Raw genomic sequence first — 25,145 nt, 5'->3', positions numbered from 1 at the left:
AAGTGAATGATTGTCTGGCTACAGTACAGTACTATTGCCTGGTGAATTAGCAACTTCCATTGAATAACTACTTTGGGTCCATCCCAGATAAATCATAGTTAGCTATCAGACTTTGACATTTGGAACTTTTCCAGTTCCATTTATGTATAGGTGACAGATACCAGCGGAGGGAAGGAGAATAAGGCTAAAATCAGATCCTATCCAACTAATTGTCCAATAATTAGCTCTATAGCACCTCCCCTTCACAATTTGATTCCTCATCCTTACTTTCCCAGTCCCTTCTATTTGGTAATTTTCTCCCTAGGTGCCCCAGCATTAATTCCCACAAGGTTTGCCAATTCATTTGAAAAGCTGGATGCCCAACCTTCAACCCCCCCCCCACCCTTTAATTTCACCTACAATAGTCAGCACCATTCATTGCAAACACTAAACAAGTGATACTCATGAAATTATTGAAGAATACCTAAGAGAAATGAAAAGCAATCTATCTTTATCAGAAATCAGTTACGAATCCCTAAAATAGCCTATTCAGCAAGTTAGCCTGAATTCTGTTTCAGTGTTTGTTTCAGGAAACTCTTTGTGAGTAATCATGTTTCTCATAATTAGTTCATGGTTGTTCATCATTAGCAGTCTTATGGATGATCCGAATGATCTGGATCATGAGGGGGGACAGCATCTAGTGTGAACAGTTTGGCATGCTGTGTAAATGAAGGATTCTTTGTTTTTTCCTGGCTGTCAGGGGAAAGCAAGGAGACCTCAGGAGTAGACTTGAGACGATAGCAAAGGAGCAGCTAGCCTAGTTTACTGAGTGGAATCAGGTAGCCAGAAACGAGAGGGTCCAAGAGAAATGTTCAAAGTAAGTTTTCTTGGCACATGTAACTGCCTCATTATCTTACTTCTGAAAGAACTATAGCTCCACTGTTACCTAAGTTGATCTTTCAGCCACTTAATATAGTAATATCCCTCGTGTAATAGAGGGAATCATTTACTGTGATAAACAGGATCCTTTGAAGAGGAAGACTAGAATAACAAGATGGGCTTTGTTTTGGGTTTTGGTTTTTGAGTTTGATTATTTTTGCCTCTTTCTTTTTATGTAAAAATTCACATCTGAGATTCTCATTATGGGACTGCGGCAAATATTTTCTACTGAAATTGAATAAGCATAAAAGTAAGTAAGGACTTCTCTGCTTTGTCATGCAAAATGGTTGAATTGTGGGTCATTTTGTAATAGCAAAAGGTCATTTCATTCTTGATTACTTTTTAATGACTTTCAGAGTTTGGTGGCAATAGACGAAGTCTAAGCAAAACTGAATATAGAGTGAGCGTTTGGCTTTGATTTCTGGTGGCATTCTGCCTACTGACCCATCTTTTCAGAGGTCTCAGTTACACAGAAATAAAAAATAGTACACTTTTTGTCAGAAGCACAAAGCCTGGCAGAGTGTATAAATTTGGTCAATGATGTTAGCAACAAAAGACACCTTGGCCTTGGGCGCTCCAAGGTCTTAAGCTGATGCCAAATAACCCCTAATTCTTCTTTGCTTCACATCTTCGGTACAGCTTGGAAGATTTCCTCTTCAGCCCTCTCAGTTCTTTGTATAAATCTGTTTAACAAAAATGTTGTGCCCTCTCTTTGGTTTTTTCCCCGTTAGATTCTTACTGTTTGTTTATTTCTGTTGGGGGGGAGGGGCTATATTATCTGGAAGATTTATGAAAATTATATTCAAAATTTTCTATCAGAATTTTACATTGGCCATGACTTGATTTAAATCCATCACTCACGTGTATTCTTCTTTTTAAGTATATTTATTATTCCATTGAAAATATATCATCTCGTCTTCCGGAGGGCACAAGTGATTGCCCTTCTGAGCTTTTCCTCTACTTCCTGTGGACCTCTTTGTTCAGGTGATGCTGTCTGCTTATTCTTATCCCTCCCTCAGTTTTTACAAGAGACTTTTCTATCTCATTTATATATTATAGCCACACAAACACAAGACAACAGTGATAACAAACATGTTACCAAAAGTTATGTGAACATGAGAAAGACTTGTGACCTGCGCAGTTTCACTATTGCATGCCTGATCCTTGAGCTAGCATATTCTTTGACATGTTTCCTCGTGTCATTATCAAGGAGTTCTGAATTGCTGCTAGGAAGTTTCTGCCTTGGAGCATCCACCTGACTGCTAATGTTGAGGAGTATGGCATATAAAGAAGTTGGGGGTCTGACTGGGCAGTATAGACTTTTCCTTAAACACCTGCTTCTCGGTGTGGGACCTCACCTCTTTTGCAACAGTGCCTCATGTTCTTAGTTTGAAATCTCTGGTTCATTTCCTACAGAAAATAAAGAACTAGAACCCTCCAACAGGGGAAGAAAGTAGTGAGTTGCGATCCAAAGGCTCCGTATAATTTTAATGTACTTTCAGCCTCTCACTGAACTGCTTAAGCACTCACATTTCTGGGTTCAGTGGAATGTGTCGTAGCTGAATTTTCTCTTGGAATTTATTCAATACTCATTGCTGCTACTGTGCTAAGGCAGTTCCTGTCCCTCCCCCCAATTTCTGATTTAAAAAATTTCTGATGTATGTGTTTAGATTGTTTTACTTTCTCTTTAGTGAGGGATCAAGTGGAGAGTCTAGGCATAGTTGGCTTGAGCTTCTTTCATTAGACATCCAGGACCGCCATAGAGCAGGAGAATACCTTGAAAGAAAGCCTCATCGTAGAAAAAGGGGAATAAAACGACCATGATTATATGTATCTTTTCATTGTTGAAAGCTTATTTTAGTTTTCAACAGATTCAGCATAGTTCATAGATGCAATTCTAAAAATATAATAATTTTTCCTTCCTCCCTGCCTCTCTCACCTTTTCTTTCTTTTCTAATTTTTTTAAGATAATATATTTCTAATTCGCATTACAATTAAGGGCTTAATTATCTAACAAATAAAAAATTCAACAGGTAAACCACAAAATGATCCTATTGTAGCAAAAAAAAAAAAATGTATGCAAGAACTATAAACAGTAGTCAAATGGAAAGGTGACCATTTGACCCTCATACAGTACATTTTGTAGTTATCATAGATCATTTAAACTATAGTTAATATATCCCAGAGTCTATAAAACTGTGTCACATAATGCAATGTAATTAATAAAACAAAAACAAAAAAACAAACTATATTTAATAATGCATTCTTAGACATTGCTTTGATAAGGTAAAAAAGAAAGTTTGCTAAAACTGTATTTGCAATTGGCACTGATACATGCAGACATTTCCTTCTTTTTCTAATTTTGTTTTTAAAATTTTAGTTCCCCATGTAAGAGAGAACATGCAGCGTTTGCCTTTCTGTGTCTGGCCTATTTTGTTCAACATGATTTCTTCCATTTGCACCAATTTTTGTGCATCTACTCATTCCACAAATGGTAGAATTTCATTCTATATAGCTGAGTACCAATAATGTGGCCGTTATGTATGTATGTCGCATTTACTTTATCCCCTTATCTGACGATGGACACCTTGGTTGATCCCATTCTCAGGCCCTTATGAGAAGTGTCACTGTGAACACAGCGGTGCAAGTGTAACCTGCACATGGTCAAGTCTTTTGGTCATAAACTTAGCAGCGGGATTGTTGTGTTATATGGCAAGTGTATTTCTAGTTTTCTAAGCAGTTTCAATCCTGTTTTCCTCCTTGACTAGACTCATTTATATTTCCACCATAGAAATTCCTCCTTTTCCACAACCTCACCAGCTTCTGGTACTCTTTGTCTTTGGAATAATAATAAGCATTGGCACAGGGATGAGGTGCTATCTCACTGTGCTTTTGATTTGGATTACCTTGACAGTGATGTTGACTGTATGTATGTGTGTGTGTATTTGTTGGTCATTTGTTTTTTTGCTTTCTTGAGAATTGTTTATTGAGACTCTTTGCCCATACTTTTATTGTTGAGTTTATAAACTCGATTATAAATTTTAAATATTCATTCTTTATCAGATAGGTAGCTCACAAATATTTTTTTTTTCCATTCTGTTGAATGCCACTTCACTGTATTGATAGTTTCCTTTGCTGTACAGGAGCTTCTGAGTTTTTGATAAATTTCATTTTTTTTTAGTTTTGCCTTTCTTGCCTGAGCTTTGCAGGACTTGTCCAAGAAGTTGTCACTGTTCATTTTGTGGAGTGTTTTCCCTCCATTTTTTTTTCCTAGAAACTTTATAATCCAAGATTTAAAATTTAGGTTTTTGATCTCTCTTGAATTGATTTCATGTAAAATGGTAGGTATGGATCTAATTCCTGTTTTCTACATTTATAAGCTTTGCCAATATCATATGTGAATTAGTTTCTGAGCTCTATTCCATTGACTTACATGTCATGTTTTATGCCAATGATTACTAACCTTTACTGAGTGCTCGTTTTATGCTTGGTGCTTTGCTAAGTTCTGTGTGGGAGGCATTATTGCCTTTTACTTTCCCTTCATAAGAACACCAGGAAATAGGTACTGAGGCATGGAGTGGTATACACCCTCTCTAAGCTATTGAATAAATCAGAGCTCATACATTTAAGTACAGGCCTAGCTTCAGGGACCTTCCCTCAACCACAACACTCTTTCACCCGCTATAAATTGCTTAAACAGAGACTTAAATGAAAGTACACAATCACAAAATCACTTTCTAAGCTCATGAGTTAGGAGGCTTTCTACTGTAGCAAAATTATTCATTGAAATATTTGGTAAACTTTTGTAAATAAATATCTTGAGGTCTGCAAAATATCGAGAATTTTGTGTAGGTTAAGAAGTGCTGTCTCTATGGCTTCATGAGACAGCACTTCATATAAACCTAGAGATGCTATTTGAATTCTGTCCTCTTAACATTTTCTAAAGTAAATATATTCTTTATAGCTATGTTTTAAATCATATGTGAGATGGAGGTTGTGCCTATACAACACCCAACATCTGGAATACCCCACCAAAGCTTGTTAAAAAGAAATTCACAGCCGAAGTATGCTCTTGAATTATGAAAATACTCATGTCCAACATCTTGAAGAACCCTCCCATGTCTGTTTATGTTTCAAACATGGCTTAGAGATCATTAAGATTAAAATTCAATTAAGTGTACTCTGTTGTCTTTGCCATCAACTTCAGTTAAACCAGACTTACTTGGCATTTTTCGGGAGAGGAGGCTCCAATTCTTTCCCTTGCTCACATTTGGACATGATGTTTTATCCTAGTTTTATAGCTTTCATGTTTTACGTAAATGGACTCATCCTGTGGATACTCTGATGTCTTGCTTCTTTTACACAATACTCATACTTGTGAGAGTCAGTAATACTGTCGGTGGAGCTAAGAATCATATACCACGCTTCTCATGGTGAATGACTATATATAGTTCTGCTGAGAACAGGAACACATTGACTTGTCTGGTATTTTTTGTTATGAAGTTGGGAAACGTCCAGTTCGAGAATGTTATGAAAAAGAACGTTAGGATCTTCAGTGTACAGGGTTCTTGATGCACAGAGCACGTGTTTCTGTGAGGCATATACCTAGCAGTGAACTCTTGAGTTACACATATCTTTGTATAACTTCTTTAGGTAAGGGGAAGGAAGTGTTTGATTTAAAGTAAGTGAGAACTCAGGTAGACATTTTGGTTAAGGCATCACTTGGGACAACCATAATGCCATATCGGAGTATCAGTTGATGTCCCAGCTCTTCTATTTCCAATCTAACATCCTGTTAATGTCCCTGGAAATGCAGCAGATGATGGCCAAAATACTTGGGTTCCTACTGCTCTTGTCAGATACCCAGATAGAGTTTTGGCCTCCTGCCTTTGACCTGCCCAACCTTGGATGTTGTAGCAATTTGGGGAATTAACCAGTGTATGGGAGAGAGGGGTAGGGAAGTTGGAGGAGACCAACCGAGACTCTTTCTCTCTGTCACTCTACCTTTCAAATACATAAATCTTTTTTTTAAGTGTATGGGACAGTATGAGTGTTTCTTTTACACCGTACCCTTCCCCCAAAAACAACCACCTTGACATTGTCAACCTTTCCTGCCCTTCCCCGCCAAGATACCGAGGCTCTATAATGGGATCATTACACTTTCCTGTTTACCAATGAGGGAGAGCACGCTTTTCTGTCTTCCTTCATTATATTTCCTTATGGAACGCACTTTCTAAAATACAGGTTTTGAGTATCTTACAAGGAACTAAAAGCCACACACATGAGCATGTTTGTCAGAAGATGGAAAAGAGACAAGTGAGTCCATTAACTGTTTGTCCTAATAGGCTTAAAATGGAAATACAGTTCATAACATCTGACTTTTCACTTTGACTAAAATTAAAAAAAAAGTGCTGTTAATACCAGAGTATTATCAGCAAATGAAGGCCTCTCATGAGAATCTGGGGGAAATTAGAAGACAAAAGTTACCTTAAGTTCAGTGTCGCTATTATTATTATTCCCAATACTATAACTTTTGTCATCTCTATAGAATATTTGTATAATATGAGACTGGTTTGAGGACTGTTTTGTTGTTGTTCTCATGTATGAAAGATATAATAATAGTGTTTCTCCTGCTAGTATGTCTATGTGACTTGTCTTTAAAGAGAGCTACGCATTCATGGGCTCATTCATCTTCAGAACAACCTTCCGAGATGGATTCGGCATCAATATCCTTATTGCAGGAGGAAACAGCTCTCCCATGGGGACATGGTCACTTCTTCACTGACAAAGCACAAGGCTGGGAATTGCACTCCTGTGTCAAGGCCAAGTGCCTTAGACAAGGTGTCAACTTTCATATGCGTGAAACACAAGCAGTGATCACCTGATTGCTAATAGCAACTGGCTAGAACATGAAGGCTTTGTTAAAGGAAAGGTACAGTGAAACTGCATATGCTTTTATAGATAGTTCTGATAATATTTAAGCTGTCTGGTTGTGGGTTTTTTTTTTTTTTGCAGTATTTCTCCTTCTACAAACTCTTTGAACTCTGCTAATCCCATAAGTAATTGTGAACGCTTTTAAACTAATCAAGAGAGTAATGTATATTAATACCTAAGTGCCCAGACTTGCTTCTCACACTCCTCTTTCCTAATCTCTCCCTGTGTTCAGCAATAAGATTTGCAGCTTAACTTTGTCAGTAGGTGTCTGAACATTCAGTACCCGCCTTTCAACTTACCTCTTGTCCTGTCTGTGGGCTTTCTGGGGAGGTATTCTCCACGGATTCTTAAAAATATTTTTAATTAATTGTAAACAATTGAATTAGTGACACTTTATAGATAATAAAAGACTGTGTAAAAATTCTGCCTCAGAGGCACTTAAGGGTCCTGGGTATTTGTAAACGAATTGCACTACTGTATTGACTCCTTTAAAACCTTGGTTTGTAACATTGAATCCAACACTCTAATTATCAGCAGTGTAATATAATTGTAAGGAGTACAAAAGGAGTATAGACCCCTTGTGCCTAAACCCAAGCTCTGGACTAACTAACTGGGCTGCATTGAGCATGTTACTTTGATGCATGATGACCCAGTCTCCCCCAGCAATATAATGGCTAGATAAAGATTCAGTGAGTTCATATATTCATATGTTTCCCCAAGATAAAGACTTAATAAATGTTAGCATTACTTTCTTTCTTTATTATTGCATATTAAAGAACAATATCAAAAATCAATAAATCATCCCTTAAAGCCCTTGGGTATTATTAAGCAAACATTGACTAAACAGCAGTACAAATTAGTGCATTGATCCAGATGAAATCAGTATTGCATTCAGAGCTATGGTGAGGATCAGCAAGCACATGCAAAATTTGGTTTCTGTTTCGAATTCACAATTCCATCCCACTTAGTACATGGTTCCAGAGAAATCCATACATCCCTACAGCTGTTTCAAGTGGAACACTTGGGTTTTCCATGTAGCAGCGAGCTATGAGAAAGGTCCTGAAGAGGATGGCTTATTCTTTGTTGTGTTCCTGGAGATTCACAGATCAAGGATATTAGTGAATGAATGAGCTAACTAAAGTCAGAGGAAAAGAGGGGAGATAAATATAAATGGAGGTGATTCTTTCCATTCACAAGAATGTATTGCATTCCTAGGAATTGTGCCAGGCTCAGAGCCTGGAAACTGGATTGAGACAGTTGTAGATTTTAAGCACCCAGCCGCTGAGAGTATTCATCAGGAAGGTATGTGGTCAATTACATTCAAGCACGCTGTGAGTACATACATATCCTTCCAAGGCTGGAGAAGAGAAGATAACCAGGGATTCTCCCTGAGATGTGAAAGCCTTGAGTCGGGGCTTTGAGGATGAAGCCAAGAGAAGTAGCTAAGGAGGAAAGATCATGTAGTTCTAACTTGATAGTGCAAGCAAATATTGCTAAGTGAACAGCCCCAAATAGGTTGTCATTTTTGGCTTTGTGGGTGATAGGGATGGGGTGAGAGAGGTGGTTAACAGAAGCAATGTATCAAAAACTGCTAAGAAATCTAGATATTAATAGATATTAATTCTGTGAAGTCGGGTTTCTTTTTAAAGCACTATGGCACCGTGGATCATTTTATTCAAAGACAGAAGACTCAGCCTTACTTTTATCACAGTCTTTATTTTTTGACACAATTTAAGAGATTCTCTGTAAAATACTTTTCACTTTCCTGTAAGGACAGGTATTTTCTGGGTCATGTGTGTGGATTTTCGTTTCTCGTGGACTAATCAGATGGCTGTGTTAGTTACATATAGTCACCTGAAGAAAAGCACAGAACTTTTCACTACAGTATTTCTCACATGGAGACTGTACATTGCTGAGGGAGTCTCTGGGGATCCTGTAAGCTTTTGAATTTCAGAAATGATACAGATCTAGCAGTGGACTAGGAAGGGAGAAGACAGAGAGGAAAAACCAGCTGAAAATCCACCATAGCCATCGCTTGAGATGAGAGAAGAATTCAGTAATTACTTACAGAATAGAACTGATGAAGTTTGTGACTTCTAAGAGAGTGGGCTTGAAGAGACAGAGAAAGGACTGGAAGATTCTCTTTAGACTAGTTACACCTGCTCAGAGTAAATGTAGTAAGGACAAGGTAAATACCAGTGTTGGAAACATGGCTTTAGAGGGGTCCATGTTCGTCCATGCATATGGAAATTGTGTTAGAGCAACCCAAGAGCGTTTTCAGCACAGAAGTGGTCGATAATGTAGTTGGGGCAATGAATATGCTCTGAGGCAATGAGTAGGAATGATGAACTTCAGTGATGTTTTGAAATACTATTTATATTTTGATTGTTTCTTAAGTCTGTTTCTAAATATTTTATGTTGTGACTGCTGTAAATGGGGCTGTTTCTGTTTCCTAATTTTGTTCCTTCTTTTCAAGCATCTGTATGGTATACTTGGTTTTCTTCTCACACCCTTTCTACAAACATTCTAAAGAGTTACAAAATGGACACTGTCAAATGGACATTGCTGAATTAAAATTGTGGATCCAGTTATACACCACAGGAAACTATTATAGCAGCGTGATGAAAACTATACTTTAAAAAACTAACCCAGTGTTGGAATAAATCTGATTTTGAGTAAAATGCATGGGAAAGTATTTAGAAATACGAATGTCCCATGACAGTGGTCATGTGGGGACAATGCTTGAGAAAATACCTACAAAATGAAAGAATATAAAGAGATACGTAAAAAATAAATAAGATACTGTTGAAAAATTTTATTTATTTGAACAACAAGAGATAGTAAGGTACAGAGAGATGTTCTTCCATTTATTCATCCCCCAAATGGTTGCAAAAGTGAGGTCTGGATAAGACAGGAACTTCATCTGGGTGTCCAACCATGAGTGGCAGGAGACGCTGCACTCGGGCTATCTTCAGCTGGCTCACTAGGCATATTGGCAAGAGGCTGGATTGGAAGTAGAGCAGCTGGGAGTCACACTTGCACTCTGCCACCGGAATGCCCACCTTGCAGGAGGCGTCTCAATCCACTATGCCACCAAAGCTGATTCCCTACTTTTTTATATATACCTATTGCTTCTTGCCCATAAGACTCAAAATATTGGATAGCAGAATGTTTTAAAATTCATATTAACTTTTAATTAATTTTTATTTAATAATAATTTAATTAATATTGTTAGATCTATTGGGGATGGCATGGTAGCATAGCAAAATAATCCATCACCTGCAAGAGCTGGCATACTTATGGTCACTGTTTCATGTTCTGACTGCTCCAGTTCCAATCCAACCCCCTGCTTATGGCCTGGGAAAGCAACAGAGGATATCCTACATCCTTAGGTCACTGCACTTGCATGGAAAGCTCAGAAGAAGCTTCTGGCTCCTGTCCTTGGATTGACTCAGCTCTGGCCATGGCAGCCATTTGGGAAGCAAACCAGCAGATGGGAGATCTTTTTCTCCATCTCTTCTTCTCTGTCTGTAAAATCTGCCTTTCATACAAAAACAAATCTTGAAAAACAGATCTATTTTTCTGTTGCTTACCATGTATATACTCATAACAAGCAAAACTGAGAAGCAGAAAACTGTTATTTCCGCAAGAAAAAATATCATTAGCCTCTCTTTCCTGAAATAAGCCAGAGCAGTGACTGAACTCCAGTTACTGCTCTAATAGTTTTGCAGTTTCTATAAAATATTGCTTAGATAATATCTGGTTCTCACCCCATTCATGTCCATGATTATTACAGTTTTTCAAATAAAAGGAAATGAGTTGCTTACTATGTATGACTCGATATCATTTAAAAGAAAGACTTTTGTTTGGAGACAGAAAGACTTTAATCGTGATAATAATTTAATATTAATTATTACTAGAACTTACCCCATTTGATTAGAAGTACCTAATATATCAGCGCTCCAAATTGTTGAAAAAGATCTTTGTCATTTTTCTCTTTCCATACTTACTAATAGATGGTGTTACGCCATGATTTTATTCTTAATATTTTCCCTGTTTAGATTTGGGATAAGAGTAGGCATCTGTGTGCTATGTCTATTAATTGGTTAAGTCTTGTATTATAGTGATGTGTATGTTTCATGATCTAGATTGTATGATTAAGGAGAATCGTAGGAAAAGTTAACATTTCTCCTTGGTGAATGTGACATGTGTCAGGATCGGTAAGGATTCAAGTTTGTTTTCAATAAACTTCAAAGCAGATCAAAGCAGGGGATCATCTATGCGAGCAGTCTTGCATGATCACTGTTTGAGGCCCCTGCGAAGCCCTGCAGGCGTTGCCTGAATGGAAAGCCACATTTTTTCAGCTTAGTACTTGCTCCCACAGGTTTGTTGTTTATTTATTTATTTATATTTTTTACAACTTTGCTTAGAGAATGGCAAAGAAAAAAACTACGTGAAGATGTTAGTAGAGGGGAAAGAAATTACAGACACAAGAGCCAAACAAACAACGAGTGAAATCAGTGGACAGTTTGAAAGATTGGTTTTAAGAACTAAGCACAGGACATGATGTGATCACGTAGGCATGATCTGTTGTGTTCTGTAGTAAGTTACAGAGTGTTTATGCTGGAAGGAGCAGTAGATATCAGTTGAGAGGTGAGGAAACTGAGGCCCACAAAGCCCCAGGATCATGTGCATGCCACCCATGGGAGTCATGGCAGAATCCACACTGCACGATGTACAACTCCCATGGAATTCACGATGACACATTCTGAGGTCATGCAAGTAATGGACCAGAGGGAGACAGGAAGTACTGGGTCAGTCACTGGAGACACTGCAGTCTTTATGCTCGGGGACCACAGACTGGGAAGTGAAATATGGAGAAGGTGCACATGTCCCAGACCATCCCATTGCTGTATAGCAGGTGCTAGGCAGGTGGAAGCCACAGCCGACAGTGACCTCACAGTTGCCTGGTGCTGCCCCTTTCTTGACATGTTGAACTTCTTCGGTTAAGAAGGCATGGAGAAAAGAACTCATTACCTTGTGTAAAGAATAACCTTTTATGTATGTAGCTAGGGATGAAATATCAATTTGTAGAATTGTGCCTATGGGCCACTTTTGTTTTTCATTTCTCAATACTTCTTTAGGATGTCTACCATGATATTTTCCTTTAACGTGTAGTTTTATTATACAAAAATAAAAGATGAATATATTGATGTGACATTTTAAAAATTAAAAAATGGTGATAAGTCTGTTTTCAGGCTCCCTCAGTCTTCCTTCTCTTGAAAACATTCACTGCGGAGCAGATTGGATTTCTTGTGCATCTGTTTTATTTCTTTTGTGCTACTACAACTAAGCAGAGGTTGGGTCTTCTTTGTCCAAAATTCCCAAATCTGGAAGCCTCCAAAATATAAAAAGAGCACTAATTATAAAGAGAAACAATATGCTTGTAAATAGATGTAAGGGAGGAATGAGGTTAAAAAGTATGGGATCAATTGTTCCTCAAGTACAAAATATCCACATTTTGTGAAATGCTCTCAGGCTACTCAGGAAACAACAGCTCCACTGACAAGTGGATTCCCCCACCCCCCCTTAGGTATTCAGAACTCCTAAAATGTTTCAGTTAAAATCCACATTACCTGAATACAACCAAAATGTCTCCTATCTTCATTCTTGTATGAAAAACAGAAACTCCTTTGATTGACCAGGGGAAGGTTGCTGTCATGAGGCAGGGGAGGGAAAGGCCAGGTGTCTTCTGAGCAGAAGGAAAGGTACAGAGCCGGTCTTGTCCCTGAGTTCTTATCCTGTCTGTACTAGTCACCCCAAGTAGCTGACCAGTTGGCTGCATTTGAGAAAAGACAGTACTAGGAACTCAGCTTCCAAATCTTGAGAATAAACTGCCCATGCTGAGGAGTGGCACAATCTTGTCAATGCTACGCTGCCTACAGATCATATGTGCAATGTAATGCAAATCAGAGAGAAAAGAGGGATTTTTTCCCCCTAGAAATACAAAGTGGGAAGAAGAATGAATTTGTAAGAATTGTAGTTGCATTGAATGCACCTAAGAGATGACACTTTTAATATATTTAAAACTCCAATTATCTAATAACTGAGCTTAATGATTGTGTTAAATGTTTAGGCAGGCATTAGGTAAAGTTTTTTCTATATAATGACAAGTGTTTGTTTTTATTTGAGAGGCAGAGAGAGAGAGAGAGAGAGAGAGAGAGGAAAATCTTCCATATGCTGATTAACTCTTCCGAGTAACTGTAATAGCCACTGCTGGGCCAGACTGTATCAGGAGTGAGGGACTCCACAGTGGGATCCCACGTGAGTGACAGGGACCCAAGGACTTTGGCCCAGTTCTTCCCAAGATGTGCGTCAGCAGAAATTTGCAATTGCTAACACACATGCGACTGAAACTCAGGCCGTCCCAATATGAGATGTGAATGCCACACTCAGGGCTTTCACCTCTGTGCAAAATGCCAGCTTCCCTGGCTTTGTTAATATCCAGAAAGGCTTGGGAAGCTTCACTGCCAAGAAACCCAACACCCAATATATTACCTTACTTGACCAGCTGTCACACAATCTATCAGTGACAGAGCTAGAATTCAAGCCGAGGGTTTTATGTATTTAGAATTCTAGCTCTTGAAAAAAGAAAAGATTATTTGAAAGTCAGAGAGGGAGAGACAACAAGAAAGTACAAGATGTGTTTGTTGGTTCACTCCTCAAGGTGACCACAAAGGCCAGGGCTTGGCCAAGAGAAAATCTGGAATTAGGGGTTTCTTAAGGGTCTTTTGTATTGATGCAGGGACCTAAGAACTTGAGACATCTTCCTCTGCTTTCCCAAGCACATTAGCAGAATGTTGGACCAAGAGTGGAGCAGCTGAGACTAGAACCAGGTTGCATAAGGGGTGCCAGTGCTATGTCACAGCACTGGCCCTCAGAATTCTACCTCTTAACAGCATACTGAAAAGTTTAGTTCATTGATAATCAGATGTGCTCATATTGGTTGCAATTCTAGGAAAAAATGAAAACTGCCCCATGCACTGTGTGTGTGTGTGTGTGTGTGTGTGTGTGTGTGTGTGTGTGTGTGTGTGTAATGATGGTACCTTAATAAGAGATTGAATTGTTGAATTATAACGAAGCCCATGTAACTGTGAGACAAATGTTTTTTGCTTTTCTTCGTGTCACTAGTATGTTATTTGAGCTTTTGGAGTGGGGAATGAAAGGGTGGGGATAGATCAGATTAGTTGATATCCTGAAATCTGAGTTCTTCGACATTTTTGAAGCAAGACATTGAGTTTATGAACATAAACTGGCAAGAAAAAATAATAGCATCTGCTAAGTAGCAATTCTTTGATCTTAGGCAAAAACATTTCTTTCAACTTGAGAATGGTAATTACATTTATCCACCTTGCTGACTGCATGAATTGTATGTAAATCCTCAGGCTCTGCAAGGTTCCATATTTTCACAGTGGATGGGTTAGATTATGTTTTTTCTGTTTTGTGTCTTGTCCCTGCAGACCTGCAGTAGTCTAGCTGGTACCATCTGTGAGTACATAACAGTATTCTCCAGCCTGATTGCTTATGCAGAGTACAAATCAGGGACTTTTTCTGTTCAGTTGCTTAGACACTTGTTCTCTAGATTTGGACCCCAGCGTTTTACTAATGGGAATCGGTTTTCTTTTATTTGCCAAAAGGCTCCAAGTACAGCTGAAGAATTGTAGCTTTCCTCTTTATAAAGGTCAGTGTAATGCAGAGACTTTATAAAATGGAAGTTACCAATGGGAAAGTGGCCATTTTAGTTCACATTCAGTGTCAAAATGGGCCTAGGGTTTGTAACTGATGAACTTTAAGAAAACTATGGTATTCTTTTGTCTCTTTAGCTTTCTTTCTGGCTTATTCCAAGAATTCTCAGCAGGTTTCTCAAGAGCTTCAATGTAAAGCACAATTCTTGAAGTGTACCTTCTAGAAGGACCTGGAAAGGCCTTGAGGACTGTTGAGGCTCCACAAGTAGAAAAGTGGAGCAGCTAACTAGCTCTTTTCCAGAACATGACATTTTAAATAAAGGTCTTTAAAATTACAATGGGAGATTCATCATAAAAACGGGATAAAAATAAAGAAATACAAGAATAGGTTGTGGATGATACTTAGAAAAGCAAAAATTAAATTCTAAATAACAATATTCATGTCTAGCCTAATGATGTCAATGTTAAAAAGAAGGTAAGAGGCTGTTGCTTGGCAAAATTCTGTCTTAGAAATATGTTTTTTCATTTGCTTGATTCCACTCAATGTGCAAGTTTGAAAAATATGTGATTTTGTTTAAAAGAAATATGTTAATAAATGCTTGCTTGAGTGAGAAAATAAGCTAAATTATACTGAGTTTTTCTTGCAGCAAACATTCCTAGCAATGATTAGAAATATTTAAAAAGTGGACTCTACTTGGAAGGAAGCTGGGGGAGTAAGTCATAGTTTTCTGTAGACTTGAAAATTGTTTGCAATAATTTTACTGTCTGAAAGACCTAACTAAAACATGAAGTTGAAGTTTAGAAAGCAGAGATTTTGGATAGTTTATTCTGAAATGGAATGACTTTCTCAAAAGAATAAATTGATGATGTAAACTAAGCCAAGATCAAGTCATTCATAGATTAGATATGGTATATTCTTTTAATAAAGGAATTTTTGATTTCCTATTGCATATTAGATGGTTTTATCCCATGGGAGATAATTACATGGCCTTTCTTCTATCCTGTGTCTATAGTAGATATAATTAAAGTATTATTTTTTTTCCTCCAAGCCTCAGACTCTTTCCCAACAAAGCATTCCAAGGAACTGTTAGTAACAGATTAAAATTGAAACTAATTGTGTCTCATAGATCATCTGATCAGCTCTCATTATACTTTCTCTTAGGGAAATGATATATATTTATGGTGAGAAGTAGGGAAAGATGCTCTGAAAGAATTCAGAACAGAATGTGCATGTCCTGGTTCACCTGTCACCTGGTGACATCATTAACAACTTGAAACTTCTCTAGGCTAATTTCCAACATGGAGAAGTAAGGGGGGAAGGCTGCACTGTCTGAAATCCTCTCTGATTTCACCTTTGTGGGACCCATAGTTTCTTTTTGTTATTTATATTTGTGTCTTCCTGCATCTCATAACTCACTTTGTTTTGTTTTGTAGTTATCAACTTTTTCTCTTCAGGCACAATACATATTAATGCCCTTTTGTTCCTTCTTAGCGCAATTGTTGTCATATATATATGATATATTAGACATGATAGTAAACATGCATGCTGTTGTTATTTTCCCAGCATTTTTCAAAGCAGCAAACTTTCCTCTGCAAATCACTCATGCATTCTTCATGTAATCGAGTGAAATTACCTTCAAAGCATTCCTTGAATTATGTGTGAGGGAATTTCCTAGCAGCCTAAGTCAGTATATATGGTTAGGTTGCAGAGAGCAGAAGATTCCATTTTAAATGAACCATATACCAAGAAGCATAGCGATCAGGCGGTGCCAGTGATTCAAACATGTATCCCTAGTTTTTTTTCCTCTTTCAACTCACCCATCCTCTGTAGTGTGTCTCCGCTTTATGCTTTTGTTTTTCAAAGTGGATGCAGCCCTCCGAAGAATGTTACTTTTGTCACTTTCCTAAAAGATAAAAACTTTACCAGAAACTCTCCAACAGATTTCCTTCTCAGACTTTTATAGGAAAAAACTATCCCATGCTTCTGTCTTTGGCCCTGAAGTCACCAGGTCACTGAGGGTGAGGCTAAGGTCTTTTCCCAGAAGGAACCACCAATAATGACACTGTAACTGACTAAAGGGTGTGTCTATTCTCCTTGACCTTCCAGTCCTATCAAAGGTCACATTCCACAGCAGGGCTGGAAGCTGTGCATCAGCTTATGGAGGTTATGGACAGGTAAGCTCTAAGCCACGCCCACCAGATAGCAGGCAGGCAGGGGGCGGGGGGCGATTGCCCACATATCTGAATATCCTTTGGCAGGAAGCGCCATGGATTTGGCTAAGATTAATGTTTCATCCTGGTACAGCTGGTAGGGAGGGAGGCGGGATCTGGTCTCCCTGAGCTGCTGCCCACCTGACATCTCACCAGCATCTCATTTGAGTATACTGCAGCTGTGTTTTCACAGCTGGAGCGCTCACATGTGACTCCTGCTTACCTTCCAACCACATCTTCAACCACTCTCTGCATTTATATTTTGCACTTCTGGACTTATCCCCATACCTCAAATATACTTATTAAACAAGTACATTTTTCTCATTCACTTTTGCACCCTGGCGTGCCCTCAGTCACTTTGTCACCTGACAAAACTAGTATGCAAATGTCAGGTCTCACCTCAGATGTCACCTACTTAGCTCAGAAACCTTCCCTGGATCCCCCTAATTCAAGAGGTCTAGTTGATGGACCTCAGCTTTGTGTTTCTGATATGGTTTTATACCTCTTGATCTGCTTTTTCAGTCCTTGTGACTGTATTCTCAGAGACACTAGGTCCTACACACATCAACTCTTTTAAGTAGTTGATAGAGAATATGCTTAAAGGTTGATCTTTCTGTTGCCAGATCAAAGCCTAATGATGGAGGCGTGCTTTCATCTAACTTTAAATGTATGCATTTTAGTGAAATGTAAGCCGTTTCGTTTTATCTGTTCCACATAAGCCATTCATTACCTGTGTACATTCTATTAAAAAAAAAAGATGTATTTATTTTGCTTGGAAAGTCCATTACAAAGGGGGGAGGACAAAGAAATCTTCCATCCACTGGTTCACTCGCTCAGTGGCTGCAACAGTCAGAGCTGAACCAATCCAAAGCCAAGAGCCAGGAGCTTCTTCTGGTTCTTCTACATGTACCCGCATGGGTACAGGGATCGGAAGGACTTGGGTCATCCTTTGATGCTTTCCCAGGCCATAAGCAAGGAGGTGGATACAGAAGTGAAGCAGCCAGAACACAAACTGGTGCCCTTACGTGATGTCAGCACTAGCAGGTGAAGCGTTAGTCTGTTGTACCACCAAGCTGGTCCCACTGTGGTCGTTCTTTATGACAGATAACTCAAAATGTTTCAAATCGGTCATCTTAAAAGATGTTTCAGGTCAGTGGTTCTTACACTGAAAAAGGAGCCCAAGCAAATAAGGAAGGAAAACATTAAGACTTGAACATTAAATCATCAGAGACATGTTCAGACAATTCACAAAACATGCATAAATAACAACTTGAAAGGTAAGAAAGCAACATGTGTTTGGTTAAAGACAAAGCAAGGGAGAGTTTGTGGAGAGAGTAAATGTTCTAAGTTATAGTTAGATCAGAGTAAGAAATTCTGATGCTCTTTAGATGTATGAGTATAAATAATATACTGTACATTAAAAGAAAAAAGTGGGGTGACATCCCCCAGCACTGAGGCAGTTTGGCAGGCTTACTGTGGTTTCTTCCCTTACCTTCCCCCTCCCCCAGATACAGCAGGAAGAAAAAAAAATTTGGGAAGCAATGGTCTCACCCACTTTCTCTTAATCCTCAACCCTTCCCACCTTGATTAACTATGTAAACATAATCAAAAATAGAAATAAGTAAAACAACAACAAACAGCTGAGCGAAAGGATATTTAATGCTTTTAGCATGAATGATGAATGTTTAAGGAGACAGTTTTATCTTGATTTGGAGGTTACTATGTATACAAGTATTGAAACATCCTAGAGTGTTTCATATTTGTGTATACTTTTTGTGTGTCAGAGAGAAATTTTAAAGGATAGAAAGCTCCCTGCTTGTGGCCTAGAAAAGCAGTCAACGATGACTCAAAGACTTGGGACTCTACGCCCACATGGGAGACCTGGAAGAGGCTCCTGACTGCTGGCTTCAGATCAGTTCAGCTCCGGCCATTGCAGACACTTGGGGAGTGAACCAGAGGATGGAAGAATCTTTCTCTCTGTCTCTCCTTCGCTCTGTAATTCAGACTTTCCAATGAAAATAAGTATTTTTTTAAAAAAAAAAAAAGATGTAAAAAGATAATAAATAGTGAGCCATGAATACTGTTCACTTAACTCCTATGCTTTGTGAAAAGGCCTTAGTAAGCATAAATGATAATGATCTGGAACATGGTGAAGAAGAGAACAGACACCACATTCTAGAAGCTGCAAAACCAAAGTGATAACGGCTTCAGGAGATCATGAAGACAGAATTCCTAGTATTGAGGAATGGCGAAACCAATCCTATGAGTCATCCAGAGTAAACCAACCGCTCAATGCAGCTATGCCTACTACATAAGACAGTGGACTAAAGAGTGCTTCAGAAGCAGTTAGTTCTGTGCCTGGCACGGCAGCCTAGCTTCTAAAGTCCTCGGCTTACACGCGTCAGGATCCCATGTTGGCACCGGTTCGAATCACGATGGCTCTGCCTCCCATCCAGCTCCCTGCTGTGGTTTGGGAAAGCAGTCAAGGACGGCCCAAAGCCTTGGGACCCTGCCCCTGGGTAGGAGATCCGGAAGATCTGGAAGATCTGGAAGATCTGGAAGATCCTGGCTTCGTATCAGCTCAGCTCCAGCCATTGCGGCCACTTAGGGAGTGAATCAACGGATGGAAGATTTTCCTCTCTGTCTCTTTTTCTCTCTGTGTATCAACTTTCTAATAAAAAATAAAATCTAAAAAAAGAGAGAGAGAGAGAAGTAGTTAGTTCTTAACCACTAGAGAGTGGTTAAGAAGCAGTTAGCTCTTACAGCCCCATCTTATACTCTGTAGACTGTCCCTCTTCCACCCAGCAGAATGATACATGTTTATTTTCACTGCAGTACACAGTACAGCTCCGAAATAGAAGGAAGCCAGGCAAGTTGATGATTGAAATATCATATAGAAAATATGAGCATTTTTTTGTTCATAATCATACAATAATTTTTCAATTTTATTTAGTGGAACAGAGGCTGCCATGTACAGATGTTCAAAAGCAATGACTTTTGAAGGTTCAATGTTCCCTCTGCCTGGCCCCCTTTCACCTTCCATTTAAGCAATGCCCTCTGAGCAGGAGATTGAGATTGAGAAATGCTTTGGATAATCAACAGACTCAAGAGACTCAAAGATGATGGTAATAGGCATGTCCTCTTTTTCAAAGATATGTTTTATTTATGTTATTTAGTTGTTCTACTTCAAAGATTTGTTTTATTTATTTTTGTTTATGTTATGTTATTTATGTTAAATGCAGTGTGACAGAAAGAAAGAGGGGGAAAGGCTAGGGGAAGACAGAGAGAGAGCGCTTTCATCCACTGGTTCACTCCCTAACTTCCAGCAATGTCTGGGTCTTGTTCAGGTCAACACAGGAGCATGGAATTCTATCTGGGTCTCCCATGTTGACAGCTGGGACTCAGTACCACCAAAATTATCATTGAATGCCCTACCCTGTGCGTTAGTATGTAATTGGCTCAGAAGAGGAGCATCTGGGATATGAGCTAGCACTTGGATCGGAGTTGCCAGCATTGCAAGCGGTATCTTAACTCACTAGATCACGACGTAAGCCCATAGAAGACATTTCTGAGTGTAGCAACCTAACTAGGTCATCCTAACATGAAGAATATAATTGGAAAACCTTAACCCATGCAAGCAGAATTTCCAAGCTGATTTTTAACACTTTGGTCTTAAATGAAAGTAAACATGTAAGATTTATCAAATATGTAGAGAAAGTATTTCAATAAAGGAGACAAACTTTAAAAAAAAAAAACTGTGAAAAGACCAACTGAGAAGCAGCGTGCAAACTACAAAAACTAAACACTTAACAAATAAGAGGAGACATTCATATAGTTGATCACAAACATTGCTCCCGTGAAACAAGAACAGGATGCTCAGTAAAACGAACACTTAAGGATAGGAAAAGAAAGAAAACATTATTCCACAAATTATAAGGTCAATAGGAAGAGTGGGTATTGTGGTACAGTGGCTTAAGCCACTATTTGGTGCACTGGATCTCACTTCATACTTTCTTGGGATTTGGTACCCTCTCTCCTTTGGATCCAGCTTTCTGCTAACGTGCCTGGGAGGCAGCGGGTGGAACTCAAGCACTTGTCTGCCTGCCCAGGACTTCCTGGGTCTCCCTCTTGAATGTCGGGGGCACAAGCACTTGGGTCATCACCTGCTTCCTCCCAGGTATACTAACATGTAATTGGATGGTAAGTTGAGGAACTCAGATAAAGGCACTCCCATACAGGCTGTGGCTGTCCCAGCTGGAGGCTCAAACCATTGCACATTTACACTGACCCCTGAGTAAGTGTTTAAACTAGTTGCCTATGTATCTTGACTAAAAGCAAAAATTTAGTTTAAAAATTGTAGTAAGGTGTTTAAATTGAAACAAGGAAATAATAAAGTTTCAAACTTCTTATGTGTATTTGACCTAAGTGTTTTTTAGTGTTTCTGAGATTGTCATGAAGCATTTCTCTCAAATACTGCTTTCTGAAAGTGGAAATTGGTATGTTTTTTCAGGAACAACTTGGTAATACACACAAGGAAACTGAGCTTCTTTATTTCCCACTTTGGAAATAGCTTAGAAATCTACTTAAGAGGAGGAAAAAAATAAAAAGACCAGAAAGAAATACATGAGAATGTTCACAGTGGTTATATCTGAATGGGAGAATTGTGGATGACAAAAAAGATGGGTTTAGGTTCCTTTTATGTATTCTCTTGCATCCTCTGAATGTTTCCTAAACCATCTCAAATGTAAATAGCACCTTTTATTTAGAAATAAGAGCGAGAAACATTTTTCATATTTTGAAAACCCCAGTCCCTATAACAGAGAAAGTCATTTATTATAAAGGCAGCAGATGAGGTTGGTAGTGCCAGCAGTGGAATGTGAAAGAAGTCTGAGGGGCCATCTGGAGTGTGAGTCATGGGGCACCATCAACCAGGCTCCCTGCTGCTCCAGTCATGCCCACTGCAGACTGCTGTTTTTCTAGTTACTCAGGGATCATCCAGAGAAAGGGGTGGGGAGAGCCTCCCTGTTGGATCAAAAGCTAAGTTCCTGTACTAGAAAGGAGGCTACAAATAGTATGAGTAATACTAAGGGAGAGATTTTACTGCAGAAGAAAGTGATGGTTGGGAGATGGTGGGAGTGCTGCCGAAACTTCCAGGTGCCAGTCCTTGCATCTTCTGAGCCCACAGGAGCATCCAAGCTCTGACACCAAAAGTGGGTTAAGTTCGTGTTCATTTCTGTCCAGTGGTGTGAAAGTCACTCACCTTGATGAATTCATTTTGTTAACATAAAGTCATTATTAAAGCAGGACTGCTTTCCCAGGGTATAGGGGATGGAGGAGAATAAGGGACATGAACGATTGACATTAATTTTTGTCAAGCTTTCCTTTGTTTATCAGTTGAAAGAAGAGATTGAAAGATGGATTATTTAGATAGCATTCCTGTAATCAACCCTTTCCATTCTGGCCACTTGAATTTGTACTTTTTGCTCCTCCTCACTGGGATGTCCGAACAGACTTTCCTGCCTGCTAAACTCTTGCTCCTCCACACTTGAAATGTTGCCTTTAATGAGAAAATGTCCATGACTCAAGAAAATAACAATTGCAATAACTACAATTTCCCTGGGTTGCCTGGCCTTCTACCCAACTCTCTCGGTTAGACAAGCAAGGCAGTTGTAAATTCACTTAGAGGAAGAAATTGAGGCTTAAAAAATTTGGGTGACCAGCTTGGGAGCACACAACTGGACCCACTGAGCTTTACCCTGTAAAACTTCTTTTTCTAAAATCACAATCCCATATTAATCATCTTGTTTTGCATTGACTTGCATGTTTTTCTTCCTAACTGGATTGTCATCATCCCCTATTAGAAGATAAACTGTCATTTTTTGGGAGGATAACACTTTTACTGATAATATTAAGATTTTTTTTCATTTATTTCTGTTAAGATTTATTTATTTTTATTGGAAAGTCGGAATTACAGAGAGAAAGAGAGACAGAGAGAAAAATCTTGCATCTGCTAGTTCACTCCTCAAGTGGCCATAATGGCTACACCTGAGTTGATCCAAAGCCAGGAGCCAGGAGCTTCTTCTGGGCCCCCCACACAGGTATAGGGTCCCAAGGCTTTAGACCATCATCTGCTGCTTTCCCAGGCCACAGGCAGAGAGCTTAAATGGGAGGTGGAGCTGCCAGGATTAGAACCAGTGCCCATTTGGGATCCCAGGCTGTATGCAAGGCGAGGACTTTAGCCACTGCTCCAGTCCCCCTCACCCCCCCTTTTTTTTTCCAATTTCTATTGACATTCTTTGTTTGACAGTGTAGAGCACAGCATTGTTGACCATGGAAATTGTGAATACTCTTTTTCAACAGGTAATCTAGCACCTATTCTGCATCTCTCATATAGAAGTACTCAACATATATTTTTGAGCAAATAAATAAACAACAAAAAAGAGTGGATAAATGAATAAGAAAGAGTCAGATTCAGTTCTTAGGAAAATCATAATTTTAATACCTTTATTTTTTTAAAAAGTATTTATTTACTTATTTGGAGGATGGAGAGAGGGGGGAAAGAAGAGGAGAAAGAGTGAGAGAAAGAGAAAGAGAGAAAGAGAGAGAGAGATCTTTCATCTGCTGGTTCAGTGCAATCAACGGCCTCCAGAGCCGGATTTTGCCAGGCAGAAGTCAGGAAATTTGAAACTATGTCTGGGTTTCCCTCATGGCCTGCAGGGACCCACCTACTTTCCTTGTACTTTTCTCAAGCACATTAGCAGGGAATCGGATGCGAAATGGAGCAACCAGGATTCAAATCAGCATCCATGGAATGCCAGCATCACAGTTGGGAACGTAATGTGCTGCACCACAATGCCAGCATCTTAATGCCTTTGTCAGCCCTTTATCTGGATAGACAATTTCTTAAGTGCATGTGAAACTACTGATGTTGGCAATCATATTAAGATAAAAAGAAATTAGTACATGGGGCACTCATTGTGCTTGTTGTATATGGGTAAGGCACTATTCTTACTTGCAAGCAAGGATCCTGAAACTTGGTGATACTCAGCTGGGCCAATATCAGACTTTGCATTTTATACCTTCAGGCATTTGTTACGTGGAACTCCAAGTATGGTTTGTCAAACCTGTGTTGTTTATGTTTTGTCACCATGTGGTCTACAATTAAACTTGAGTGGTCTTGGGGGGCTTTCATACATTTTCAGTTATTTAAAAGTTGACTGAAAGAGTTGGCCTCCTATCTTGTGTGTTTGTAAAGAGAGAGAGGGAAAGACAGTCTGTTGCTCAGTAAACTCAGAAATATAATGGTCTTCAGGAAGTTCATGGAAAAATGTATTTGGTGAAACAGAACGTGTATGGATGCTTTCAAACACTTTCAGTTTTATTTCTACAAACCTTTGGTAGTACTTCCACCTGTGCTTTCTGATATCTGGAAAGTTCTTGCAGTCTAGAAATAGTTTTCTTAAGGAAAAAAAAAGTTCATGTCCTGTTGTTTTCTTTCTTCTAAATGAAAATTCACAAGAAATAGGAAGGAGCTTCTAATTTAGAAGGTATTAAATTATTTCTTTTGTAACAGCACAATGCTACTTCAGATTTTCAGTCCAAAAGATAGGCAAAAACATAATGGCACTAACTTCAGTCCTAACCCAAATGAGGCAGGAAATTGTGTGAAATCAGTTTTTCCTCTAATCTTACATGGGATGAAATGTGTTCTATGCTAAGCCCATTCCAATCTGCTTGGTTGATTCATCGTCTGTGCAGGGCCATTCTGACGTGGGAACATGGTTGGGATGTCCTTGCCCTCTCCTCGCTCAGTCAGAGGGGTGAGGCATCTCCTTGAGGCCTCATTTATAAGGGTATTAGACCCATTGAGGAGGTCACGAACCTCCCAGAACCTTATCAACTTCCCAAAGACACTGCCTTCTGATTCTAGATGAGCTTTTGACAAATGAATGAATGTGAAGGGGATGCTAGCATTCAGATCACACTATTTGTTTGCCACAGAATGAGAAGAAAACAGTGTGTCTTAAAAATAAACACCTCTGCTTGCCCCCTGCTCTGCTGGCAGGCAGGACTAAATTCTCTCATTGGTCATGCTTCTCTCCAACCTCATCCTGCACTGTTCCATCACCTCTGTCCTCTGCTGTAGCAAATGAGGAGAGGTTCCTGGGACCTTGCGCCTTTGCCTGCATTATTCTCTTTAGCAGGTGTCCATTTTTGCACATCTTCTCTGTACCCAAATTTCTTCCTCCCCTTTGACATATCAAACATCGCTTCCTGTGGAAGCATCCTCACCTCCCCCCTTGAAGACCAAACCAGCTGGCCCTCCCTGCTTTCCTA

At 39.1% G+C, this 25,145-nt stretch overlaps 1 protein-coding gene across 7 annotated transcripts in view; it reads left to right on the top strand.

The window, feature by feature from the left end:
* Positions 1-25,145, top strand: part of PDE4D (phosphodiesterase 4D) — a 1,371,497-nt gene that overhangs the window by 1,268,655 nt on the left and 77,697 nt on the right. The gene's annotated exons all lie outside the window — the stretch shown is intronic.

Source organism: Ochotona curzoniae, unplaced genomic scaffold (genome assembly GCF_017591425.1).
Source record: "Ochotona curzoniae isolate NIBS_2020 unplaced genomic scaffold, NIBS_Ocur_1.0 contig_2754, whole genome shotgun sequence".
Lineage (NCBI taxonomy): Eukaryota > Metazoa > Chordata > Mammalia > Lagomorpha > Ochotonidae > Ochotona > Ochotona curzoniae.
This window is presented reverse-complemented; position numbering and strand designations above follow the sequence as displayed.